Genomic DNA, 5,726 nt, shown 5'->3' with positions numbered 1-5,726 from the left:
TAACACACACCCAAGAGTGATACTGGGATTCTGGCATATTGAAGTTTCATTGGAGAGACCTTCATATAAGGAACTTGCTGACATCTTCGTCCTCAGGTGGAACTTGTTTGAAAGTGTGTAGCTGGCCCCATCATAGGCCTGAAAGAGAACAAGAAGAGACGGAAAGGGGACAAGACAGGCGTGTGGTTGGAGGCTGGTGACATTGTGGTGGAAGCTCATTGGTGTCTTACTTCCAACATTTAGTGGTATCCAGGCTCTCTTAGTGAGAACATGGCCGGCTTCGGACTCAAATCTGCTGGGGCAGATCCAAACTCACCCCCTTTGATGAGGGGAATGTCGAGAGCCTGGAAGCTCCTGTCCTCAGCTGGGGACCCCCTAAGTTCATCATTCCACTGGGACTAAGAGGAGCCTGGTGAAGCTCTGTCCTTGCACAAAATTTGGAGGGAGGTCCCAAGACTCTTAGCAATCAAGAGAAATATTATTTTAGTGTAATAGTGTAAAAATGAAAACTGATGGTAAAATATCCACGAAGAACAAAACACCAAGTTTTAAAATAAAGACAGGATCCGTTGTTTTCCCTGGAGTTAAACTTCGAGCTAATGTCTCTGATTTCCTGGTTGCTAAGCTGATGTCATCTTTTGAAAGTACTAGATGAAAACCACAGCTTATTAAAGAAAACCCTAACAAGACAATTTGTGTCATAAAAAGCCTGTGATATTTTCCAAAAGCAACCGAACCAGATATTCACAATATTGTATTATCTGAATAGATGTTATGTCTGAGTCACTGAAGGGAATGCCTGAGTTAGCTGACAACAGGAATGATAAAGTCCTAATTCCCAATCCAAACCCTTTCAGGGTTTACAAAGCCAGGCACCGGAATTCTCAAAATTTTTTTCTTTGAGGTGAGGCCAGGCAGCCTGACAACATCATGGGTTTAGTTAACTCTTTCCTCTGTCTCAAAGGACCCTCCTGGTGTCCTGAAGCTCATTCTGGAACTGAAGAACATTTCTCAGTCTGCAGAAACCCTGAGAGGAAAACTCATTTTACGATGTGCAGGGAGATGAAAAGCATATCTTAGCAGGCATTTCAAATACATTCTGTGCTCATCACAGAGGCATGGAAGGTACCGACATTATTGAGAAAACGGCACAGAGGAAATAATGAATGCAGAATATGTGAGTGATTCATTTTGATTTTTTAAAAAAATGCAGCCCAGCTGGAGAAGGCTTCACGAATCATCTAAAGGCAGAATAAAAGCCTTGCTATTTGCAAAGTCAAGACAGTAAAGAAATGATTAAAGAAAGCAAACCTGTGACTTCACCTTAAAGGAATTGAGCATTTTAATTTTTTAAGAGGTGGAAAAAATGTCACGAGAGGGTGTCTGAAGGTTAAGGAAACTGTTATTAAAATGAGAATTATGTGCACGGAGCTGTTCGCAGCTCGGCCCCTGGAGTGTGAAATTAGTGAGCGAAGGCAGATTTCACAGCCCTGCATCGCACGCGCTGGGGTGGCAGTGGATTTGTGATGGGGCCTCTCCGCCAAGTCCTGCCCACTTGCAAGCTGCTGTGTTGTTCATGCAAAGCGCAGATAACCCTGAGTGTCTGGACCGTTTTGCATTTATATGGAGCCGGCGCTCTCCTTCCCATGCTGGAGTCTAGCGCTGTGTGCAGGGGAAGTGCACGGGAGAAGCATCGACCAGACCAGCGTTCTCACCAAAGGCGTATTTTCTCTTCTAAGTAAAAAAAAATCCATCCATATGGATTACAGTCAGCAGAAGTGTTGGAAAGTATATTGAAAATAGGGACATGGTTTGCATGCTAAACTTTAAAATAGCTCCAAGGGCAACAAGGAATTCTCTGCTCCTGGGTTTCAGGTCTGAAAAAATTGGAAATAGTTTTGGAGAGTTGGTTTGGAGAAGCTTAAAAGAAGAGAGAGAAAATGTGGGAAATGATGACATGGGAAGGTCTTGTCCACATAGTAAGTGAACAGCCAAACAAGCACGTTATACCTCCCACACATTTGTCTCAGCGTAGTTAGGCGGGCAGAATTGTGCTTCGCCCTAGGGAAGGGATCATGCTAAGTAACTCAGTGAACAGACCCCAGGAACAGAGTGGCCCTAAAACCAGAGACAAGAACCAGCTCAGTTCCTCATCTTTCTTTTAACTGTTGTATAGCTTTTGGAACATTACATTTTTCAAAACATCATCCAATTCCCATAGGAACTGATCATCTCCCTACAAATGGAATATTCTCCCTTCTGTTCCCCTTTCGGGGTTGGTGTGTTGGTTTGGGGGTTATTTTTGTAAGGCGAACAGTATAATACAGAACACATACTTTATGTGATTATTTGTAGTAGTCACCCAAAGAATGATATACAAAAGAGTGCAGGAAATCTGTCCACACACTAAGACCAAGGAATCCAGCTGAGGGCCTGGATCCTGCAACAGTGTCCTACATGAGTCCAGCTGAATAAGTAGAGCTCATAACAATGCTCCCACAAATTCAACTGGAGGCCCAGAGCCCATGACAATGTCTCATACAGGCCTGTTTCACGGATCTACAGGGAAGGCCCAAAGGTCAGTGGTGGAATCTACAAAGTCTGTGCCAGCAGGATGAAGGACCTGTGCTAGCAGGCTGAGGGATCTGCACTGGAGCCAGGAAGTGATGTTCAGAAGAACCAGAGCTCCCCCGAAAGGTCCCACAGCCATCCTTGGCAACAGTGAGGTCCCGAGCTCCTCTGATGATCAGGATGGCCAAGTTCGCATCAGGGAAGCCAATGCAGCAAGCTTTTCCAGGAGGCCGGCAGTGCACCATCTTCCCCTCTGGAACCAGGTAGCAATGCTCGAAGTGAGGACCAGAGTTCCCCTAAAGTGAACCGAAGCCACTCTCAGTGCCAGCGAGGTCCGAAGCTCCTAGGAGGATGAAAACAGCCAAGTTCGTCAGGAAAGCCAGCTCCCCACAGCTTCTACCAGCTCCCAACAGCCTGCTTCTTCTTCTCCAGGTCTGCCTCTTATGCTGCTGGCAACAGTCCTCAGGTGGGCCTCCCACACCCGGCACCATACTCGCTCAGTTCAGCAGGGGGTTCTATTGACCACCAGTTATCAATCTACTAGAGATGGTGATGGGTTTGGCACACTCACCAACATGATTTGAACTTTGACTGCTCCAGCACCTTCAGTGATTTGATCTTTGACAAAGGGGCTAAAAACACACTGGAGGAAAGGTAGCCTCCTTAATACATGGCATTGGGGAAACTGGCTCTCTACATGCAGAAAACTGAATCTAGACCCATGTCTCTCACATGTACTAGACTAAAATCAAACTGTATCAAAGAACTAAATGTTCAAACAGAGACAATCTGCTGGAAGACAAAAGAGGTAAACTGGAGTCATAGGTGTAGGAAAGGACTTTCTGAACAGAATCAGGGTTATGCAGGGAGTAGTACCAAAAAATCAAAAGATGAGATCATATCAAATTAAAAAGATTTTTGCACAGCAAAAGAAACAACCAATGGAGTGAAAAGAAAACCAACAGAACGGGAGAACATTTTTGCCCATTATTCCTCAAAAGACTATTATGTAGAATAAATAAAGAACAAAAAAAATTAGACCCCCCCCATAAAAGACCCAATCAAAAATAGTCAAGTGAAATGAATATATATTTCACAGAACAAGTAATAATGACCAATAAATGCACGAAGAAATGCTCAACATTGCTGGTCATTAGAGAAATGCAAATTAAAACCACAGTGGAATTCCATCTTACCCCATAAAGAATGGCCATCATCAATAAATCAGATAATAACTGTCTTGATTACTTTTCTCTCATTGCTAAGACAAAATACCTGATATCCAAAATTAAGGAAGGAAAAGTTTATTTAGCTTAAAGTTTGTGGAGGTTTCAGTCTGTACTTGGCTGGCTCCAAGGCAGGGTGGCACATGGCAGAGGGCAACAGCTCATGGCAGCAGAAAACAACAAAGCAACAAGAGCAAAAGGGAGGAGCAGCAGCTGGAAGAGCAAGCCTCTTTCCCTCCCTTACACTGTATGCAAACTGCCTGCCCCAGGGCAAGTGTAGCACTGACAATGGACCATGAATCAATCATAACTCTAGAAGCCCACCCCATGACTGCATGAGGCTTAGCGGGGTCATCCAGACACAAACCATAACAATAACAAATGTTGGTAAAGCTGCAGGGAAAAAGGAACCCTTCTACATTGTGGGAGTGTAAAATAGTACAACCACTATGGAAGTCAGCATGGAGATTCCCCAAAGAACTAAAACTAGAAATTCCATTTGATCCCTCTTTTCCCTTCCAGGTAATCTTCCTCCAAAAGTTAAAGACACCGTATTACAGTGATACATGCATAACCATGTTTATAGTAGCACAATTCTCAATAGCTAAATCTTGGAAGCAGCCTATATGTCCATCAACAGATGGATGGGTAAAGAAAGTATGGTATTTACTATTCTGCCAAGAAGAAGGATAAGCTTGAGCCATTTGTAAGAAAATGAATACAGTTTGAGACCACAGTGTTAAGTGAAATAAATCAGACACACAAAAATATCACATGGTTTCTCTTATATGAGAAGTCCAAATTATAGATAAAGAGCAAAATAAAAGATAGGTAATAGGAAGTAGGGAGAGAGAGAGCTTTCTCAAATGGGATGGGGATCCAGGGGGAAGAGAGGGGAAGGTAAGGGAATGAAGAAAGGAATTGAGATGTGTTAGGTACATGGACCAACTCTGCACAAGGGATGTGAACACCTGGTACTGCAAACATGTACTAATAAAAAAAAAAGAAAAGGAAAAATGTGAGCTAGAATAAAAGGCAGCTCACAACTCTCCAAAGCACACTGTAAAGAACCTGAGTCAGGATGCTGACAGATGCAAATATCAGAAGTTCATACTGGGATTGGCTTAAACACTTACACAATACATTGGCTGCTGTCAATCTAGGGGTGATGTCTCCAAAGACCCAACCCCCTTCAGCTCTGCCCAGCCTTCGGTGCTGGCTCCTTTCCAAGGCTGGAGTTCCTTCTGAGTGTTGAGGTCACTCTTGTTCAGCAGGAAAAGGCAGGTCACATTTGGGAGTTTTCTCAGAAGAGCAAGCAGGAAATTTCCTGGAAGTCACCAGGAAAACCTCTTCTTTTTTTTTTTATGCATCCCTAGTTTTACAGATCCTTACTTTGGGAAAATTACAGTCCGTTGTGGTTTTTTTTTTTTTTTTTTTTTTTTGAAAACCTCTTCTTGAGGCTGCTTGGATTCAACTGAATCACCATTAAGGAACACAAATGGGGTTACCTGAGGAGAGCAGGGATGGGATAGGGTGAATGTCCCTGATGGATGGGACACAGGGGGAACAGAGGATTCCTGAAGATGAGGTCATAAAGGCTGGTTATATATTCAACAGTATTTACTGCCTGCACAAATTCCAAAGGTATCTGAGGGCTGGACTAGTGAAAATTCCAAATGGCCTGACATTAGGTTGTATGAACCATCCTCCTCCTAGACAGAGTACTTCAAAAAAATCTAGGACTAAGACACTGACCAGCTCAGATAGATATCCATGGACAGGAGGGGAGCAAGGCAGAATTTCTTTCCTTTTTATCTCTGGATCTTCATGGCTCTTGTCTGCAGACCAGTATCCTCCCTTTATTGAAAAACTATGCTCTTGCCTCACTGTCTGGCCTGTGATTTGAGCTAACACAGCTCAGGGCAGCTC

General features: G+C 43.5%; 1 long non-coding RNA gene across 1 annotated transcript; it reads right to left on the bottom strand.

Moving 5' to 3' along the window:
- Positions 1–2,882: 2,882 nt before the first annotated feature.
- On the bottom strand, positions 2,883–5,280 carry LOC106149407. Its single transcript, XR_001235566.1, has 3 exons — positions 5,246–5,280; positions 4,934–5,144; positions 2,883–2,914 (listed from the first exon to the last, which is right to left on the bottom strand). It is a non-coding gene; the product is annotated as an uncharacterized LOC106149407 (long non-coding RNA).
- Positions 5,281–5,726: the final 446 nt, after the last annotated feature.

Source organism: Chinchilla lanigera, unplaced genomic scaffold (assembly GCF_000276665.1).
Source record: "Chinchilla lanigera isolate Chin_1 unplaced genomic scaffold, ChiLan1.0 scaffold00044, whole genome shotgun sequence".
Taxonomy (NCBI): domain Eukaryota; kingdom Metazoa; phylum Chordata; class Mammalia; order Rodentia; family Chinchillidae; genus Chinchilla; species Chinchilla lanigera.
Note: the sequence above shows the minus strand (reverse complement) of the source record. Positions and strands in the feature narration are given on the sequence as shown.